Source organism: Nyctereutes procyonoides, unplaced genomic scaffold (assembly GCF_905146905.1).
Source record: "Nyctereutes procyonoides isolate TBG_1078 unplaced genomic scaffold, NYPRO_anot_genome, whole genome shotgun sequence".
NCBI lineage: Eukaryota > Metazoa > Chordata > Mammalia > Carnivora > Canidae > Nyctereutes > Nyctereutes procyonoides.
The window spans coordinates 49,320,560-49,343,106 of record NW_026575042.1 but is presented as its reverse complement, the minus strand read 5'-3'; the positions used below and the strand labels follow the sequence as shown (position 1 = coordinate 49,343,106).

The 22,547-nt window shown below is 40.5% G+C and overlaps 1 protein-coding gene across 1 annotated transcript in view; it reads right to left on the bottom strand.

The window, feature by feature from the left end:
- Nucleotides 1-17,254, bottom strand: part of MME (membrane metalloendopeptidase) — a 138,904-nt gene extending 121,650 nt beyond the window's left edge. The window contains exons 1-2 of the mRNA XM_055321368.1: nucleotides 16,968-17,254; nucleotides 14,297-14,385 (exon numbers count right to left, since the gene is read on the bottom strand). The gene's annotated coding sequence lies outside the window, so the exon portion shown is untranslated. The remainder of the gene's footprint in view (nucleotides 1-14,296; nucleotides 14,386-16,967) is intronic.
- Between the last annotated feature and the right edge of the window lie 5,293 nt (nucleotides 17,255-22,547).

Genomic DNA, 22,547 nt, shown 5'->3' with positions numbered 1-22,547 from the left:
GGCCATCCTCTCTATCTGTGGACCTATCAAACTAGAAACCAAGTTATCTGCTCTGAAAATATAATGGTAGGTCAGGCATGGGATAGACATGACCATTCCTAAGGGAGAAGTTAGAAGGACAAAAGGAGCCAATGGTCTCAAGCAAGTCTGAAACCCAGCAGGGCAAATTCCATTAGATTCAAGGCCTGGAAATAATCATCTAAGGCTTGATGTTCTATCTTCTGGGCCTGCAGTGGTGGCCTTACCCTCTCTGGCCTCTGTCTTTGTATCTGTAGCTCTGCCCTGGAACCATTCTGTTTTCTTGAAGGTCAGCACATATTTGCAGCCAAGTAGTTTATCAGCTTTTTTTTTTCCTTGTAGAATCTCAAATGCCTGACAGCCTTCCTTCACTTTGTCCCATCCCTGTTCCTTCTTAGTCAAGGCTGATAGTGTTTCTGCAGGTATAATATTCTCAGAAGCCTTGTTAGTCTCCCATGGAATTCACACCAGTCCATGCCATCATACAAGAAAGTCCTCCACAGATCTTTCCTGGCTTTGATTGGGATGGGTGATTTGATCCATGAGTTATATACCTCATCTATTCAGCAAAAGCTCTTCTAGAATCCTTGGTACTGCCTCTAGAACATACTATCTAGGTAGGCTGAGAATTTTCCAAATCATCAAATAAATTCCGGTTACTTTTTGTTGAATAAGAGTTCCTTTCTCTCTCTCTCTCTCTTTCTTTCTTTCTTTCTTTCTTTCTTTCTTTCTTTCTTTCTTTCTTTCTTTTCTTTCTTTCTTTCTTTCTTTCTTTCTTTCTTTCTTTCTTTCTTTCAGTTCCTTCTTGGTTTATCTCTTTCTTTTCACATTTGACTATCAGCTTGAGCAAGGAGACACTACATTGAACCTAACACATTTGCTTAAAAATATCCTCAGCTAGGGCTGCCTGGGTGGCTCAGTCAATTAAGTGCCTTCCTTCAGCTCAGGTCATGATCCCATGATCCTGGGATCAAGCCCTGCATCAGGGTCCCTGCTCAGTGGAGAGTCTGCTTCTCCCTCTCCCCACCCCACCCCCTGTGCTCTCTCTATCTCTCTCTCTGTCTCAAATAAGTAAAATAAAATACAAAGAAATATTCTTAGCTAAATATCCAAGTTCCTCACTTATAAATTCTGCTTTTCACCAAACTATAGAACATAAATCAGCAAAAGTTTCTGGTGCTTCATAACAAGAATAATGTTTCTTCCATTTGACAATAACATATCCCTCGTTTCCTCCTGAGACCTCACCAGAAGCAACTTTGGTGTTTGTATTTCTACCCAATATTCTGTTCATGATGACAGATGTATTCTCTACGGTGATAGAAGCTTTGTCTACTGTGCTCTTCACTTCCATCTGAACCTTCCCTTGAATTGCCTTCAACACTCACATTTCTGCCAACTACCTCTTCGAAGCATCTAGAATTTTCTTTTTAAATTTTTTAAAAAATATTTTTATTTATTTATTTATTTATTTATTTATTTACTTATTTATTTATGAAAGAGAGCAGGAGGTAGAGTGAGAGGGAATCTGAATTAAACTCCATGCTGAGCACAGAGCCCAATGTGGAGTCGGTCTCACAACTGCAAGATCATGACCTGAGCCAAAAAAAACAAGAGTCAGATGCTCAATCCCAAAGCATCTAGCATTTTCTGTGAAAATTCTTCCAGACTCTACCTATTTTCCAGTTCCAAAGCCACTTCTACATTTTTGGATATTTGTTACTATAGCAGCTCACTTTCAGTACCAAAATTGGTATTTGGGGTAGTTTCTTAGAGCTGCCATAACAAATTACCAAAAGCTGGTGGCTTAAAAAAAAAAAAAAAGTAGAAGAAGAAGAAGAAGATGCCTATTCTCTCACACTTCAGGAGTTCAAAATCAAGTGTTGACAGGACTGGTTCTTTCCAGAGTTTCCGGAAGAAACTCTCCCATGTCTGTCTCCTAGATTCTGATGGTTGCCAGCAATCCTTGGCATTCCTTAGCTCATAGAACTACTACTTCAATCTCTGCATCCATCTTTACATGGCCTTCCCTGTGTCCCTCTGTCTTTTTCTGTTTTGAATAAGACAGTCTCATGGGATTCAGGGTCCCCTCTAAGCCAGCATTACTTTACCTCAATTATTGGCTTAATTATATCTTCAAACACCCTATTTCCAAATAAGGTCATATCTGAGGTTCCAGGTGGACATAAATTTTGGGAGGATGCAAGTCAACCCACTGCACACACCATAAGAGATCTGACCATAAAAGAATTAGGAAGAACCTGATTTTGGCAAAAAGAGAGAGAGAGAGAGAGAGAGAGAGAGAGAGAGAGAGATACAAACTAAAATAGTGAAATAGCAGGAAGATGAAATGGGAGATTTCAGGGCTGAGGAAGCAGGGTGCTTACTACAGAAGTAATGAATAAATTAGAATTAGTAAGGATTAGAAGAGGCATGTCAAAAACAGAGTTTCTGAAATGAAGGAGAGGTTTGGGATCATCACAGTGATCTCACATAAAAGCAACAAAGATTAAAGCAATTAGAGGACAGGTCATAGATGTGGAGAACAAAAGTCAACCCCACATGAAGATCTTCAGTATCTATTAATAATATAACTAAACACTAGGGTAGAAAAAAAGTTATTCTAAGATAGGATAATGAGTATTCTTGTAAGAAAAAGGAAGAACTGAAACTATGGAATAAAAGGCCCACAGCATTCTAGGAAAAATTAATAGGTGTTCATTAACAAGGGATATTCTGCAGAATTTACTGAACTTTGAGAACAAAGAATTCTGCAAAAAGATAGATATAAAAAGGCTATATTTGGGAAATTTCAGATTTCCTTAGATTTTACAGTAAGGCAGTCTCTACACAGCTCTGAGGAAGGCGTTAATAAAAATGTTATGCAAGACTTGTCATGTAAGCACAAAGGCAAAGGATCTTTATTTGTCTGTCTGTTTTTAAGTAAGCTTTATACCCAATGTGGGGCTTGAACTCACAACCCTGAGATCAAGAGTCATGTGCTCTACTGACTGAGCCAGCCAGGAGCTGCTAAGGCAATGGTTATCTTTAAACGGATGCAAAAATCTCAAGAAATAATCTTACTAAAGCCCATCTCTCCCACTCATCACAGTGAAAAAATGCTGCACAACAAATGAACAAAAATGTTCTCAAGTGCTTGAGGACTCTAAAAAGAAACAAAAGCAGAGAGATGGTGAAAGAGCAAAAACGGAGTGAAGTGTGCCACATGGAGTGAGTTTCTCATTTCCTTATGAGTTTATCTTTCCTCTGTGGCCCTGCTCTAAGAGTAGTCCCCACAGAAATCAGGGGAAGGGGCTGCCACAAGCTGAGGAGTGTGAGTGAAGGGAATTCCTGGACAGGAGAGAAGTGGAGAAGGGAATTTCTGCTTGGGTACATGATCCTACACATGTCTCAGCCTAGCTCCTGGTCTCTGTGTGCACAGGTCAACCCCCACATAGCAAGGCCTTCAAGAATGAAGCTGAGCTTTGGGCCACAGGTCTCAGCCTCACCCTGGAATAATGCCTCCGTGGAACAATGTCTACACAGGAAAGACCCAAACAAAGGCTTAAAAAGATCTGATCTGAAAACAGGACTACTCAAAAAATTCTCATACTAATCTATGAATGCACAGGCCAGACCTGAAAGAGATTAGCAAAATCTCAGAATATTGAATGGAGATTGAAATTCCCACTCACAAAAATAAGACCAATCTTACTGTTTAAGTCTTTTTTTTTTTAAGATTTTATTTATTTTTTCATGAGACACAGAGAGAGAGAGAGTGAAAGGCAAAGACAGAGGCAGAGGGAGAAGCAGGCTTCCTGCAAGGAGCCTGATGCGGGACTTCATCCCCAGTCCTGGTATCATGCCCTAAGCCGAAGGCAGACGCTCAACTGCTGAGCCACCCAGGCGTCCCCTGTTTAAGTCTTATTAGTTTCTCCAGGGGATTTAAACAGGGCCTATAGTCTACACAACAGCTTTCACAATGTCCAGGATGCAATAGAAAATTATAGTATATACACAGAACCAAGAATATGTGTCTAACTCTCAAGAAAAAAAGGATGAACAGCTGTCATCCCTGAGATGTACTGAGGTAGTGGGAGCCTCGGGGACTTTCATGCAGCATGGCGTAGAGAAAACACTTCTATAAAGAATGGAATGAAAGAAGTCTCATCAGATAAGTAGAGTCTATCAAAAGGGAATAAAAGGAAATGTTGAAATGATAACTAAAATAACAAGTAAACTTACTGATAGATTCACGTGTTGAATTGAGATGACAGAGGAACAAGTCAGTAAACTTGAGATTAGTCAATAGAAATCATCCAACCTGAAGAATAGAGAGAAAAAAAATCTTTTTTTTTCCCCCCCAATCAGGGAGAAAAAACCCAACCAAACCACTTCAGCTCTCAGGGACTCATGAGACAATATCAAAAGGTCTACAACATGAGTAGAGTCCCAGAGAGTCAGTACAAGAGATAAAGAGAGGCACGAAATAGTGGCTGAGGGAAAAAAATGGCTGAAACTTCTCAAATTTGTTGAAAGTCATAAATTTATAGATTCAAGATTAGCAAGCCCCAAACAGGATAAACTCAAAGAACATCAAGGAAAATAAGAGAAATAAGAAAATACTTTGGACTAAATTACATTTAAAAGACAACTTATCAACATTTATAAGATAAAGCTCTGCTGAGGGAAACTTACACCTTTAAATGCTTGATATTAGGAAAGAAGAAATCCAAAATCAATGCTTAACATTCCGCATTAAGAAGCTAAAGAAAGAGCAAAACAGATCCAAATTCAGTAAAAGAAAAGAAAAAATAACGAAAATTAACAAAGTTAAAAGTTGGTTCATTGAAAAGACCAAGAAAATGGACATACTCTTAGGTAAAGTGATCAAGAAAAGGGAAAAAGATGATAAATTGTCACGATCAGGAAGGAAAAAGAGATTAACACAGAGCCTACAGGTATTACAAGGATAATTAATTTTAAAAAATTTCAAACCACAACTTCCTAAAAGTTTACACTTTTTTACTAAGGACACCTTCTGGTAAACAAAATATCAAACTAAACTTCTGTAAAACATAGCAGTGGTATACACTAAAAAATGTTCAAATAGTTTCATAGATAATTACAACCTGATTTAAAAGTGTTTCAGTGAGAGGTACCTGGCTGGCTGAGTTGTTAGAGCATGTGACTCTTGATCTCAGGGTTGTGAGTTCAAACCCAGCATTGGGCAAGGAGCTTACTTAAGTAAAATTAATATATATATATATTTCAGTGAATAGTAAAAACAAAACAAAAAGCGTCCATTACTAGTTCAGGAGAAACATGATACCAAAATGTGCCCCTTGCCCCCTAAAATTATAAACTATTCTCACATATAATATTGATACAAGTATCTTTTAAAATTTTGCAAATACTATTAAGTAGTGAGCTAAGGAATACTACTTCTTGACCTGGTGAGGTTCATCCCAAGAATGCAAAGATGTTTACACATTAGAAAACTAATTAATATAATTACTCATAATATTGGCCTAAAAAGAGGAAAATAATCGGTTTTACCCTTTTCAAACGAAGATACTTGACAAACACTCAACATAATGAGTACTTAATGGAGAACCACTATAAACATTCAAAATAAAATCGGGATGAAGGCAAGGATTCCTAAGGTTAACAATATTATTAATATTATTCAGGAAATAATAGTGAGTACAAATTAAACAAGAGAAAGAAATAAGAAGCATAAACACTGGAAGGAAAAGAGAAAAGAGAAAAAAATGATCATTTGTGGGTAAGATGATTATCTACCTTGCCCGTTTAAAAGAACCACATATAAAATAAATAAATAAGTAAAAAATAAAAGAACCACATATAAAACAACCTTCTTACAATTGATAAAATAAATTTTAGCAAGATGTCTGATCTCAAATTAATATACAAAGGTCAGAACCTTTTCTAACAGTAAATAATAATATGTTGGATAAAAAGGAAGAAAAGATCCCATTCACAATGGTTATATACAAGATAAATACTCAATAAGAAATGTATAGAATTTCTAAGACTTTTATGACTACATTTTTGAAACTATTGAGATTGATAAAGGAAATTAAACCTCATTTGTGGATAGATAAAAATGATCAAGTAAGTCACTCGATCTGATGGAAACACAAAAAGATTGGGGGGGGGGAATTGGACAAAATGTTATCAGAGCAAAATTGTGAAAGTAAACATACAAATATAGAAAGGACAATCCTGGAAAAGAAAAGTAATAAAACTAGTCTACCAGGTAATAAAACATGTAATCAAATTAAAATACCTAAAAGAGTTTAATACCAGGAAGAAAAATACCTAGGAAACATAATAAAGGATCCAGTGATTGGTGCAATTATTTATAGAAAATTAGCATATTAGGAAGGTGCCATATCAAATCAGTGGGGGGAAAAGATTCATAAACAACATTAGAAAAATTTGCTAACGGTTTGGAAAAAATAACATGAATAAATAAATAAGTATATTTGGAATAAATAATGCTTAATGTGAATATCAAAATAGTTTCTAAGTACATCAAAGATTTTTAAATAAAACTATAAAATTACTAAAAGAAAAATTGAGTAAACTTATATACAGTCTTGTTATGGGGAGGCTTCCTAGGCAGGACACCAAACACCAAAGCCACAAAAGTCAAAAAATTGTATTTGCAGGAAGATTCTAAGCATAATTCTGTAAAAAAAAAAAAAAAAAAAAAGTGAACAGACTAACTTGGAAAAGTATTTGTAACAGATAAAGCTTATGAATGGCGAATTTTCTAAGTTTCCAAATGGCTTATGCAAATGGCCACATAAAAGAAAATGAATGCAGAAAAACATACAAATATATGTAGAAAAACATGCAACGGCGTTAAATACTTGGTGGAAAAAACGTAAATAGCAAAAGACATGACAACATACTCACTTTCATTCCTAATTAAAGTCAACAAAAGCAAAACATTGGTGATCTTTTTCACCTTTCAGATTAACAAAATCAAAAAAGGTTTGCTATCCAGTGTTAGGGAGGGTATGGAGAACTAGACATGTGCAGACACTACTGGTAGGAAAACAAAATATATCATTTCTTTGAAAGGTATTGTGCCAACAGTTAATCAAATCAAAAAAAATGTGAAGATTCAAATTCTCGTTGGCATACGATGCAACTTGTGTAAAACATTAAACGCGTATATGTACATAAAACGTGTATCTTTCTCGAAGAGAGACATTTTGTTTTTATCATATACAGATTTGTTTACAAATTTTTCCTTTTTTTTAAACCATTGCTCTCTTGTTTTAAAAATTTTTAATTTAAAATTAATTAATTCACATATAGTGCATTATTAGTTTCTGGGGTAGAATTTAGCAATTCATCAGTTGCATTTCACACCCAGTGCTCATCCCATCAAGTGTCCTCCTTAATGTCCATCACCCAGTTACCTCATCCCCCCACCCATCTCCCCTCCAGTAACCCTCAGTTTGTCTCTATCTTAAAACAAAAAGAAATTAGGCAGGCCCCTGCCCCTCACATCCTCACAAAAGATGAGCAGGCTGATGGAAGGAATTCTATTACTGAAATTCTCAGCAGCTAGTTTGCATCCTTTTTCCTGAACTTATCTGGCAGGAGGATCTGAAAGAGCAGTTGGGAAAAGCTCTGCGTTTCTGAGTGTCTGAGCACATTATCTCCGTGAAGATGAAAGCCAGCATGGTCATTAAGACGGCCAACTCCATTTGACTAATTTCTCTAAACTCCTGAATTGAAATACTCTTTTGTTAAAATAATCTTTCGGAGCTAAGTAGAGTTCTTGTAAAATGACAAAATTCAGTTGCAAGAAGATTAAAAGAAGTGGTTCAATAAAAGTTTAGAAACATTTAGAGTGTTTGTCTCTTTCCTCATCCCAGATTGAGACAGTGTGATGCTACCGACAATCTCGTTTTCTCTCTAACTCTACATGATCATACCTTTTAGTACCTTGATACACAGCCTTTGGGTCTTCATCTTTTAAGATGTGGGTCCTTGTGAACTTAATTTTTTTTCATTTTCATGTCTTTTCTCTTCATCTCTAGCTCTTTGTCTTCTATTAAAATTGAACTCCCTCTTCGTTCTTTTCATTCCTTCCTCTAACACACCACACTATGCACTTCTATTTAAATAGAGACCCTGGAGTTCGAAGACAATTTCCAAAAGGGCTTTGGGTAGCATGATATGCCTTGAATACTCTGCAAGATGGTCTGAACCACCATCTCAAACATAAAAATGACCACTGCTGGTCTTGATTGCTTTCCCTTATTAGCTTTATTTATCTCATGGCAAAATCCTTCTTTTCTCTGAAAACTATATTTATGGATCTTTTTAAAGATACAGAAGAGTTTTGTATTATAATAAGTGCGATGTAGCCTTCTGCTACCCTTCCATGTAATCACTTCTGAAAATTCGCTGCAAGGGAAATAAATAGTCAAGACACCAAAGAAATTGTGACCTTTGTAGGTGTTTGGCTTTTGTATGATCTTTACTCCGGAACCAAGTTTACTGTGGACCTTGTCATCACTATATTTAATATCGCCTGCCCATGCATTTTGTATCACATTGCCTACTTTTAAATTCTTCTATCACTTGTCACTGTCTGGAAATATTTTTTGGCATAATTGTATGTTATCTGTCTTGTTCACAGATTGGAGGCCAATTTCCCATGAAGTCAATGAAGTTTAAGCTTTAGAGCCCCTGTCTTGCCTGGGGTCCCTGTGAGAGCAGAGTTTCTGGAAGCTATGGAGTATTCAGGGTGAAGAGGTGAAAGCAGGCTGCCATCTGGATGCCTTAGCATGTAGACCTATCTAGGAACTTGCTTACGGATATCTCAGAAGAAAGGGACCTGAACTTCTAACGCCCAGAAAGTGGTTGGAATTTTTTCCTCTTCTTCCAAATAGTGAATACTACCGTTATCTGATTCTGCATCCAGAAATTGTAGGGTTTTGTTTTGTTTTGTTTTGTTTTAGAGAGGGCGTGCCAAATTACATTCACTGAAGGTTCTACAAATGTAAGCCCTGTGAAAAGGACGTGGTCTGTTGCTTTCATTATTCTGACCACGAGACCTACAACAGTGCCTGAGCACATAGGAGATGCTCCATAAATCTTTGTTGAAAAAAAAAAATTAAGATGAGGGATATCAAGAAGAAGAGCAGTCCAAGACTGCTGATCTGGGGACAGATATGGCTTATTTAAGGAGCTGTAGAAAGTTTAGCATGGTTGGAGCATGTGGAATGACAAAAGAGAGAGAGAGAGAGAAAGAGAGAGATAGAGGTTGGAGGCATATGCAAAGCCCAGAAAATTCTAGGTGCATTGGAATATTTTAAACATTTAGACACGACTGGCTTTATTTTTTTAATGACATGAACATCTTTTCTCCCCTCCCCTCCCAGTTCTAGTGTAGTTAACACACAGTGCTGTATTGGGACCTGACTGACTGTAAGTAGATGGCCTTGGTTGCTGCTTAGAGAATGGGTTGGAGGGAGAAGAAATAGTGAGAGCAGGTCTACGGGGCAATGATGGTGGGGACATGGACCAGAGTGACAATCAGAGAGGGAGACTGAGATAAGAGTTTTAGGATGGATAGGGGAGACCAAAGCAACAGCATTTTCTCATGGACTAGATGTGGAAAGGGAGAGAGAGGAAGTCACAGTGGTTGGTGGAGTTTTGTGTTGAATAAGATGCTTTTTCTTATGTTGCACAGTGCAGGGCAGAATGCAAACAGAGAGAGGGTCTACACTTAGTGTAGCCACGTTCCTTCTGTGTAGAAATTTACACCTCAAGGGCAGATTTCCCTAATGCTTTGAAACACAGATTCAAAATAAACTAGCACTGTTTGGCTTTTTTTTTTTATTTTTTAAGATTTTATTTATTTTATTCATGAGAGACAGAGAGTGGCAGAGACACAAGCAGTGTTTGTCAAAACAAACAAACAAACAAAATAAACTAGCATCGGTCTTGCCTTGACTTTTATCCTCACATACAAATTCTAAACAGTTACTTAAAATTTCTAAATCATGACTTTATAAGGCTACATGGAGGAATCAAGATAAACAGAAAATTTTAGTAATTTTCCAAATGTATTTCATTTCAAATACAGACTTGAGAAAGGACTGGCCAGGCTTTTTCTTTTTTCTTTTATTTTTATTTTTATTTTTTTTTTGAGATAATTTTGAACTTACAGGACAGTTGCAAGAATACTATAAAGAAATCTCAGATTTTTTTTGACCAGTTTCCCCCCAAATTATTAACATTTGCTATATTTGCTCTACTGTATCTCTGTCTTGCTCTTACTCTCCTTTTCTTTTTATCTTCCTTTCTATGTATATATGCATATATACATAATATATATCATGTATGTACACATATATGTATGTCTGTATATGTATTTAATTTTATACTTAGATATTATTCTCTTTTTGAACCACTTGAGAGTAAGTTGCAGACATGACATCCCTTCCCCCTCAAATACCTCACTGTGGATTTTTTAAAAACAAGCAAATTCTCTTCCACTACCACTGAAAAATGATCAAAATCAGGAAATTATCTTTAATAGAATACTACAATTTAATCAATCAACTTCATAGAGATTGCTTTGGCCGTTATTTTAAAATTCAAAGACCTAGCTTAGTATCTTTTCCCAACAACGTTATTGGAATAAAAATGGGCACTTAAAAAAAATGAGAGGCATTTTTCAGTATCAATTGACTGAATCTTGTTTTAAATTTATGATCATTACCCTTCAAGCAGGTCCCTGGTGCTACTTCCTGGCGATTCTGCTGGATGTCCTTGATCTATTTAATTCTCACTCTCCTAATTGACATCTTTTCCATTTTTGTCACATGGCTACAACTTTCTTGCTTGTCTTTACTCCAGCTGATGATCTAGCTTTTTGTTTCACTGAGCAAAGAGCAACCATCAGAAGAGGACTTCCACAGAGTCTCATCCCAAAGCCTATCAAATAGGGACGCCTGGGTGGCTTAGTGGTTGAGCATCTGCCTTCTGCTCAGGTTGTGATCCTGGGGTCCCGGGATTGAGTCCTGCATCACGGTCCCCACAGGGAACCTGCTTCTCCCTCTGCCTGTGTCTCTGCCTCTCTCTGTCTCTCATGAATAAATAAAATCTTAAAAAAAAAAAAAAGCCTAGCAAACCACCTTGTACCTACACCTTCTGCCTCATTTTCCTGCCACCATGAAAGAGTTCTTTTTCCTCCTACATACGGCCCACCTTTCTTTTGGTGCTGGGTCTGGTTCCCATCCTCAAGTGCCTCCTCCAACATTTAGGTTCTGCGGTTTTCTCTCCCCACTTTCGAGTCATCAATATATTCTTCATTAGATCATCCCCTTGACCCTATAAACCTGACTTCATCTCTCGTTACCACCATCGCTCCCAGCCACCACCCATTCCCCTCACAATAAACACTACTGAAGAGTTTTGTACACTCACTATCTCCACTGCCTCTTCTCTCCTAGTCCCTTGGGCCCACTCCAGCGGGGCTAATTCTCCCCTACATCTCCACCCCAGTTGTTCTCACCAAGATCATCAGTGACCTGTGTTGCCAGATCCAATAAACATTTCCCAAGGCTCACTTCATTGGCCCACCAGCAGCATTTAACACAGTTGATCGTTCCCTCCTTTTCGAGACACTTTCTTCACTCGGCCTGTACGTTACTCCTTTCTTGTAGTTTCCCTCTCTCGCTCGTTGCTTCTTTTCAGTCTCCTTTGCTAGTTCTTCTTCTGAGCTTTTCTTTAGGTCTTTCCCTCACATGGAATACAAGAGACTTGGAAATTCGTTTTGTTTCCTCTTATCTCTAGCACCGGGAATGATGCACTCAATAAATGCTTATTATTTTGCTAGTTGCATATGACATAATTTATATTATTTTAATATATGCTTGATATGTAAATATCTTAAACATTAACTATATTTATTTTAGATATAACATATAAATTATATTATTAATATTAATAATCACACAAATATTTGTTGAATGAATGAATGGAATGGATTTCTTCTTGAGGCGTTATACACACGTATACATTTTATGTTCTCTCGCTTCTTTCTATGGAAGTTTTATTTCTCCTCCTGAATCATCTGTCTCCATTGTTGCTTGAATGTCCTCATCAGAGTCAGCAAATGGCTTACAAGCACTGTCGCACTCCCTCTCGGAGTCTATGGTAAACGTAAGTGATCCATTCTAGTTTCTTCAGCACTATTATGACCCCGTGCACTTTACCATCCTGCTCAATGCAGAACTCCAGGCAGCCACCTCTAATTGATTGGATTTGGCAGGAAATGTGAAACCTGTTTGTTATCCTAGATGTAAATTCAAACTTTCTTTGGTTGTTGTTTTAGGCTTGGTTTCCAAACTGACCAAAAGACATGGACCCATGGGGTAAAATGGAAATCACATGCTCTTTAAAGTTCTTCCAGCTTTGCTGAGAAGGACCAAAGAGGCAGAGAGTGCCTTAAATAATGACTACTGCATATTTTATTAAAACTCTAGGGCTTTAGTTTAAAAATAAAACTCCCAGTTCTCCTTCATCTGTGCCTTAAAAAAAAAAAAAAACTCAATTTAATTGAATCATTCTTTCACAGCCTCCTAAAATCTAATTCATCACAGATCTCAAAGGCAAGGGCAGAAAACCCTACAAATTGTTTGCTTCCTTGTATATAATGAGAGCCTTTTATGAACCACACTCTGTACCTCTTCTGAAGTGAGAAGACTCCAGGAGGCCGGGGAAACCTTGTTTCCACCTTCTTGCTCCCAAAATCAAACTGGTAACCATGGTCCTTGTTCCTAAGGAGGTTTTTGAATGTAAGGTAAGATACTTAGTATTACCAGGGGATTCCCACAAGGATAAGAAAAGTAAACCTGAAAGGAAAAATATATCCTCTGCCACGTATCTAGAACTCAGAAATTTACTGGTGACAAGTTTCTCAGATGGTTGAGGAGCATGCTGGCCCAATCCTTCTTCTCTTCCTTTTTAGGATCTCTGTCACGACTCTCTGGTCCTTGCTAGACAGGCAAAGCGTTCCTGTGTTAACTCTTCTCCAAAGACCAGTTCCTCAAAACCTGAATCCGTGAAGTTGAGAGGAAGATGTTTCTCGCACAGGATTTTGAAGGTCATCTTTGTCCTCGTGGACATTCTAAAAATCTGCAGCCCGATTCTTTAAAGCAACCAACCAAGTTTTCTAGATATGTTAACTGAGGTACTGCTCTAACGTTGGTGTCGTTACCTTCCGTTTAAGGAATTTCTTCCAATGTAGGTATAATTAAATTGTGTATCATCTCAAATTTATTCTGGCCCAAGGGAAAGAAGTTGCGTGGGATATTCATTAATTTTTTAATTAGTCTTTTGGTGGTTACTGACCTCTGATAGATTAAGTTTTTTAATAGAACAAAGGTATATTTGTTCATTGTATTCACTAGAAGCTAAATCTTCTTTTTGAAGTGCTCATAGTTGCTTCATGGCAGCATTTTCTTATTTGTTTAATCTGCTATTTCAGCCTTGAATAAATAAAAAAAATTTTTTGGGGGGGGAATATATTAATTTGCAAAAAAAGCTGAATATAATAGACTTAGCCTCGATGGTGGACAGCATTGTTTATTCTACATCAACAATGCGTTCCGAGTGTCTGGTGTATTTGCGTTTATCCTGTTCACACTGGGTCAGTAAGAGACAGTGAAGAGTGATAACTAAGGATCATTTTACTTCAGCTTGACTTTTGATCCTGGACTTTTCAGTCACTTCATTTAGAGTGACTGTGGCTTCCACCTCCACATTTTCCCCTTTCTATAAAATGTGGATAGCCTTCTTTCAAGGATGTAGTCAGGTATTAGGCTGAAACACAGAAAGCAGATAGAAGAGTATCTGGTCCACTGCATGGTCCCTTGCTAAATGTGCCAGCTACACCTGCTTCTTTGCTTCTCCTGATTCCTGATTTATTGATTGATTGATTGATTGATTGATTTATGGAATTCAATTTGCCAACATATAGCATAACACCCAGTGCTCATCCCGCCAAGTGGATTCCTGTCTTTAGACTGCCCTCCTATCCCCTCTACCTCCAGATCTTTCCAGGGCTGGCTTATTTTCAACATTCTCAGCTGGTGAGGATTGTAACCACCCCGTGTAACTCCCCTCTCTAATTACAATAGTACATATCACCCCATTTTACGATCCTCATAGTTTTTATCAATAGTCACTATAACCTTGTTTTTCTGTTTACCTGTTTATTTTCTTTCTCTCCTTTGTAGAATTGAAGTTCTTGCAGAGTAGGGATATTGTCTATTTTTCTTTTCCCCAAATCCCCAGAACCTAGAACAGGGAGTGACACATAACAGACAATCAAATGAATGCATAAAGGGTGGTTGTCCCCTCTTTCCTCTGGCTAAATCCACTGGCATTCCAAAAGAGAAGCAGAATCATCTTTTTAGTGTGGTGTTTACCTACCCATAAATAGACTGCTAGAAATTAGTAAATAGAAGGATGCCTGGCTGGCTCAGCGGTTGAATGTCTGCCGTCAGCCTGGGGTGTGATCGAGTCCCACATCGGACTCCTTGCAGGGAGCCTGCTTCTCCCTCTGCCTGTGTCTCTGCATCTCTCTGTGTCTCTCATGAATAAATAAATAAAATCTTAAAAAAAAAAAAGAAATTAGTAAATAAGTAACTGAAAACAAGGCAAGGAAGTGCATCTCCCTTTGTTTGATTGTGCTGATTAGGAGTAAAAATACACTGTATGTAAAAGATTCATTACATTCGTTCAGTCAGTAAACCTATTATGTGAGCCCCTTTTATGTCCTAAGACTTGGGCTAGTTATTGGGGTTAAAATGCTTAAGAAGAGAGTTCATATTTAAAAAGCACCTAATGTAATTGGCACAGTAAACCATTTATTCACTTAAACTTGTGACTTTTACTCTAGTTATACCTTTATGCTTTATTAAAATGCTAGGTAAGCCCAGGCCAAGGGATTCTGTGGAAGATAGCTTAAGGCAAAGAAATCTGTAGGGCAGTGACATTTGATCTGGACCTTAGAGACAGAGTGGAGATTTCCAGGGTAGAGAAAGAAGGAAGGGTATTCAAAGAATGCAAGTAGCATGAGCCAAAACCCAGAAAGATCCTCCTCCTCCTGTGTGCTGGGGATAAGGAGGTAGTGGACAGGAATCAGCCAGTAGCCTAAAAGGCTGAACATGTGGGGGGCGGGGGGCGGGGGGACCGCTGGTGGTGGATGGCAAGACTAGAAAGGTAAATTGAAACCATGAAGAACCATAAATATGTTGCCCAGGGCTTAGACTTCAAACTGTAGGTAATGAAAGTATAAGCTGAATCAGATCTGCATTTTAGAAAGGTCATCACGACGACTGTGTTGAGGAGGAGAGGGTTTCTAGAAAAGGAAAGAGACCAGAGACAGTGAGAGATTAGAGCAGGAATCCCGTCTAGTAGTCCAGGCAGGAAGCCCTGATTCAGGGAAGTTCAGTAGTAAAGCGTCAAAGAAAGAGATGAATTTGAGGGAAATTCAGTAAGAGCTGTGCCAAAGCAGAGGAGTCTGAAATAGCTGAATATATTGACAAACACCAGGAAGGCAAAGGGAAGAGCTAGGCCTCGATTTTTGGGATGTTGCTAGTGAGGTGCCTATGAGGTATCTAGGCTTACCGACCTGTTGAGAAGCTTAATGTTTGAATAAATGGTTGTTGAAGTTCAAATTACTGTCTGGGGGCAGGGGGGGGGGGTCAGATGGACGGAATAAAGTAGTGAGCCTGTTGTGAACCTGTTTCTTTTGGGGACATAAAGGAGGAAAGAGGAGGACGCGTCATCGACAAGCCTGGGCCTACGTGTTTTTATGACTTTATTATCGAGCATCACACCCAGACACTGAGTAACTAATTAGGTTGTTACTCAAGAGGCTTATTATTATTATTATTATTATTATTATTATTATTATTATTTTACTGGGAAGAGCAGGAGTCTGATTCCGCTGTTGCCCTTGAGCACAGCGACGATAGGAACAGTTTGATCCTCAAATAGTGACCATTTATTAATTGCTGACTATAGGATGAGCTCTTTCCACGAATCAACTCACTTTGTGCCGTGGGTCCGATCCTTGTCCTGTCCTTTTACAGAAGAGGAGATGAAGGCAGACAAAGAGGGACTGGCCCAAGTCATGCAGCCAAGCAGTGGTCCAAGTGGGACTTGAAACCTGGCACCCTGGCCCGGGCCAACCGTTCCCCTCTCGGACCCATCCTGCAGCTTATTGCAGCACCCGTCAGACTCTGTGGCATGCCCTTGAACCCCGGCCCATGCTACATTCTGGAGTGACAGGGTCTTCAGTTCCTTCAGCCCCTTGATTCTTCTGACGGCTGAGCTGCAAGGGCCTCCATAAACAGACACTGGGCTGGGATTGTGCCCCTTTTGAGGGCAACAGGAAACAATCACCTCCAAACCCTAGGTGTTCAGATCTTGTAGTAGCAATTTCCGCCCCCCAGAGAGAAGCTCGGGGCCCGGAAGCAGTAGACCAAGTCCACGGAGGGGCCGCTAAAATTTAAGTGTCCGGGCTGCCCTGGCCAGAGGAGCAGAATGTGCCCATCCTCTTCACGCAGCCTCCTCTTTGGCATTGCCACTGTCTCTACAGGTTGCAAGAATCTGACACCTGGTGACTACTAATCTCTACAAACATCTGACGCCACCCGGTGTCTACTTTGCCTCTCCTTTGACCTACGCATTGCTCCCAGTTGCTGACTTACTGTGCACCCTGGGGCCAAGACTCAGAAGAACCAATCGTGCGCCCATCACCCTTTATCAGCTAAGCAGAGGCTTTCTGTCATGTGTCCCAGCTGTATGTGTCCTCTCTGTTGGGAGGCATGTGACGGCCAATCTTTAAACAAAACAACTGAACTACTCACAGTCAAGAGCCAGGGTAGTAGATAAGCTCCTTCAAGTTCACGGGCAGTATATCCTTGTATAGGCCTCGTGGTTTGCAACGAGTCGCAGATCCTCAGCGGGCCTGCGGCCAGGCCACGGCCGGCCCGGATTCCTGCTGAACAAGGAAGCCCACTCCTCAAGGTCCAGCCGCGACAATCGGCGTCCCCAGGTCACGGCCAGCGTGGGGGCGGCATCATTGTTCCTCACACCACAAACCCCGCGGCCTTTATATTCCCACCGCATTCCACGCTGACTCACTTCTAAGGAGGCCTTTGTGTTCTTATCTCAGGGGCCTGCGAAGCTGTAAAGTCAGTGCCCTGCACACTTACCCCCGTGTCCACACGCAGCTGAGCTGTCTCCGGAGCAGAGTTCTACTTTCTTGGCACGCGCCCACCTGGCCCCTGATCTCTGAGGTCCGGGGTGCCCTTGCCTGAGGCCAGCCTGGGCCTCTCCTTTGCTGCAGCCCTGCCCTCCCGTCCGGCCTTGTCCAGAACTCGGGCCTGGCCACCGACACAGGGATGCCCCACAGTCCCCTTCCGTGACTCAGACCTTTGGCCCCAGGAGTCGTTACCCACCCCACCCCGTAATGCACTTTCATGACAGTACTTTCACTTTTTGATTGTTGTTTTCAATCTTTTTTTTTTTTTTCAAAACAAAATCTTTTTATTTTTAATTTTTTTAAATTTGTAAGTTTTGGTTTTATTTAAATTCAATCTGCCAGCATATAGGATCACTCCCAGTGCTCATCTCGTCGTGTGCCCTCCTTAGTGCCCGTTGCCCAGTGACCCCATCCCCACGCCCACTTCCCCTCAAAACTAAATCTTACTGAGAGATTCAAAAAGTTAAAGATATAATATTGAGGGCAGATTTGGACGCTGAGAGCTGAAGTCCTTATCTGGCTCCTCCTCTGACCAAGGAGTGAAGACACTCTGAAGAGGGACAGCTTGGCAGACCCCTGATCAAATCAACATCAATCTCCTTTCTTCCTTCTTTCCTCCTTCCTTCCCTCCCCATTCTTTCTTGTGTCCAGAAGGCTCTACTTTTCATTTAATAATCTTAAAACATCCTCTCTGGTTCATTCTGAGAACACTTTTTGGTCTCTTCTTTGTTAATGGATCCTTCAACTTTTCCGTTGTCTCCAAAAATACTGATTTTCCTGAATTCACAACATTTCCCTGTGTTTCCATTCAGGACTTTTGCTTTTTTAAGTACGTGTTTACTGAACACTTATTGTGTTCTCAGTCCTAGGAAAGCAAACATCCTTGCCCCCCTGGAGCTCCCGTTTGGGTGATGCAAAATAGATGGTCAGCACAATAAGTGAGTAAATCATTTGTTAGAGATTCATAAACAGTACAAAGAAAAGTAAATAAGGGAGGTGAATAGGCAGCGGAGGGGAGGGTTGTCTCCGTTTAAAATCTTGCACGTTGCAGGCTGTGAGCAGTGACAAAATCTTAGGGTTAACAGCATTCCAGGTAGGGAAGTGCTCAGGCACCAAGGCCTTGGGATGGCCATACATGTGGCGTGTTGGGCAAACAGCAAAGAAGGCACAGTGGGTAGAGGCTTGTGAACAAAGCTGAAAGCAGGAGATGAGTTCAGAGGGACAGAGGCTAATCTCATAGGGTCTCACAGGCCATTAAAAGGACCTTGGCTTTGGTCTTTGTGAGAATGGGAGTCTCTGGAAAGTTCTGATGATTATATGCCTTGGTTTATACTTTCCAAGGATCACTCGGCTGCTGGAGTTGAAGAGATTGCAGTGGGGCAAAGATAGAAACACAGAGGCCAGTTAAGAGGCTATGACTTTAGAAAGTCCTTGACTCTTCAATTTATCTCAACTAATACACCGTTGTCCCCTTACTGTATTCCAGGCACTGAGTTAGGTGCGAGGGGGAGAGGAGGGAGACAGCACTGGTTAACAAGGCTCATTAATTTCTTTGATTAGTCTCCTTCCACATCAAGACTCTTCACTAGCTTACAGATGTGTATCTTCTCCACACTCAACAACTCTATAATTCTTTCATCCTGTGCTCCCACTTCCAGGGAAGAGATGCAAGAGAGAAGTCTGCTGCGGAAGGCCTGTATGCAACCTGGTGTCCTTATGAAAAGAGGAAGCTTAAACCCACAGAGAAACACCAGGGGCATGTGTACACCGAGGAAAGACCATGCAAGGAGGCAGCAAGGTGTCCGCTATCTGTAAGCCAAGGAGAGACCCCTCAACAGAAACCAGTCCTGCCGCCATTTTGATATTGGACTTCCATTCTCCAGAACTTCGAGAAAATAGATTTCTGTTGTAAGCCACTCAGACTGTGGTAGTTTGTTACAGTCATGGTCCAAACCATGCAAACTAATACAATATAGTAAGGCAAAACAATCACTTGGACGATAGGAAATTAAGAGAACTTTAGGAATATCGAAGGTAACGAATGGAATATACACATGTACACACACACATACACGCACACACATATATACGCACACATCTATGTATATAAAGAGAAAATGAAATTAAAACAACGTCTTGATTACTGCATTTTAAAAACAGCTACATGGGGATCCCTGGGTGGCGCAGCGGTTTGGCGCCTGCCTTTGGCCCAGGGCACGATCCTGGAGACCCGGGATCGAATCCCACATCGGGCTCCCGGTGCATGGAGCCTGCTTCTCCCTCTGCCTGTGTCTCTGCCTCTCTCTCTCTCTGTCTCTGTGACTATCATAAATAAATAAAAATTAAAAAAAAAAACACAGCTACATGGAACAATAAAGTGTATTTAGTGTGACCCTACAATTTCAGAACAAACTTTTCTCAGGAAAGGCTTCTCTGCAAGGCTCAACTTGCCACTGCAAGTTTGTTCCAATTAACATGACAGACGGCACACTCCTATTTACTGTGGAGTTGTATTAAGTGTAGGCCCATCATTTGGAATCGTTTTCCCAGAAACGGTGACAAAAGCAATGAACCCTAGCAAAGCAGTTTCACTCCGCGTGGGTGGCTTTCCGAAGGGCTTTGTCTGTTTCCACCATCCACACGGGCCAGATGATAGGAATCCTTTTCACCTTCAGAAATCTGCTTAACTCTTCGTATTAAGGGGCCTTTTTTTACTCGTGGTGGAAGCAAATGCACCTACACCTACTTTACTTATACCCTCTGCCGTCCTCCCTCACAAAGTAATGATTGTGAACTTTGAAACAATCACTTAAATATATGTGTGTGGGGGTGAAGGATTTGCAAATCAAATCACATAGTTCAGCTAAATATAGCCTTTGTCAGAAGAAGTAATTTGCGAGCAAATACAAATTAAGAACTAGAATCCACCGTGGGCCACGGCTCGGGAATAGTGTCTACCGTGTTCAGAGAGTTTTTAGATGTGCGACCCTTGTCCATGAATCCCGACTGACCCAGTGATGGACAACTCTTGAAAGAAATCACCACTATGTCTTGAGTGGAGGTGTCATTCCATGTTACCATGTGGTTCTTGAAAAGGTGAAAACAATCAAATCGAGCTAGAATGACTTTGGGGGTACGACCAAGACACGAGAGAGTTTAATGTTTTGTGAGGGACTCACCCACACTTACCTACGAAGATGCGACTGACGTTGTCTTTCTGCTCAAGGATACGTTCCTTGTCATGCTATTGTCCGTACAGTGGAGCGGGCATGAGATACCCGGGGCACATCCCACTTCTTCGTGACATATCAAAATTTCTGGGCAGCAGGAATCTCCACTTTGGGAATCAGCTCACTCTTTGTTATTATGCTTTTTTCTTCAGAATCCCAGGATCTTGTATGAAATTGAATCTGTTGCCCTACATTTGGAATTTCATTCAAATGCAGTTTTCCCTCAATTTTATGGGCATGTCTATGTGTACTCATTCATGTGTGCATTAGAGCTTTTTGATAGTTTGCTGCTGTCTCTCCGTGAGGACATCTGTATTTAATCTGACCCTGATCGGTCTTTTTTGCACTTTTTATTATCCCTTCTACATAAGAGTGGCAGATAAACACATCACCAAAACTCTGATAATCAATATTTTCCTGTTTGATAGTAAATGTGCTGTTTGTGCCGTACAGAGCATCCTAGGTCACATGTCACAAGGCTACCCTGGCTGGGTGACCACACACACTTGCCTTTCTTCTCACTAACAACAGTAACTATAGCCTCAATAATTACAGCAGACCTTTCAGTAAATACAGTATAAGCTTTTAAATTCAAATGTAGGAGGTACTTCTTGCCTAAACGTAGTATTCTAAAATATCGTATTATATTCCATCGGGAGGTATTTGTTGAGCCTTCCTACTATGAACGAGAGAACTTCTGGGTACTCAATAATGAATAAAGCGTGTTTCTTTTCCTCATGGGTTTATATTTTGGTGGGGAACTAAGCAAACAACTAAGAAGGAAATCAAGATAAATAAAATAATTTCAATTTTTAATGAGCTCTATGAAGCAAAGACAAAGCATGCAGGTTCAGATTTTTATACTCCATGAAAGGCTTTTATGGTGAAGAGTAACAGGATACAATTTACACCTTAAGGAAACCCCTCACTGGTTCCCTATAGTAGTGAGAATGGCTCAGAGGCGCAAGAGTGGGAGCAGGACACAGTTGGAAGGTTGTGTGGTAATTTGGACCCAAGATGAGGGTGACTTGGTGCCAAGGGGATGGAAAGATGAGTGATATGGTGGCAAGGGGATGAGAGACAGGGAGACATCAAGATTGCTCCCGGGGACCTGGCCTGAGGACCCCACTGGATGGGGAAGCCATGTATGAGGTGACAGAGTTTAGGGGGCATTGAACTTGTTGGAATCGAGGTCTCTGTGGTACGGTGTGTTGAGCTGGCAGTTTGGGCTGTGAGCAGAGTTCACAGGAAATGTCATAGTGGGAGGCACAGAGTAGCATTTGTCAGCATATTCCCGGGAACGATAACCTCAGCAATGGAGAGGAACAGAGGTCAAAGAGAGAAAGAGAGGTCAACTAAGAGCCGCCTGGGTGACTCAGTTGGTTAAGCAACTCCTTGCAGCTCAGGTCGTGATCCCAGGGTCCTGGGATGGAGCCCTACGCTGGCTTCCTGCTCAGTTGGGAGTCTGCTGCTCCCTCTGCCCCTCCCCTGCTCATGCTTTCTCTCTCACTCTCTCTCTCTCCCTCAAATAAATAAATAAAATCTTTTAAAAAAAGACAGTAAGAAGGAAACTAGCTTGGAAGCTGCTGTTTTGAGGAAGAGTGGCATCTAATGGTGCCAGGAGATGAGTGAGATGAAGACAGAGAGATATCCTTGGACCTGAGAGGTGCCTCTGATTCCTGACTTAAAATGTGGGTAGCAGTTGTCCTTACCTCATGGGGGTTTTTTAAGGAGTTAAGGGCTCTAGACAAACAAAGCCTTTCAAGGTGGGCCCGATAGGTTTCATTCAGCCTCTGAGCATGCACTGGGTGGCAGGCACAGAGCTAGGCATGGAGAGCTGAGAGTGGATGAACCCCCTGTCTGACTGGACAGAGAAACGAGGCAGACAACAAGCAACAATGTCATGAGGATCATAAAGAAAAATGAAGCACCGTAAAGGAGATGAGGAGAGC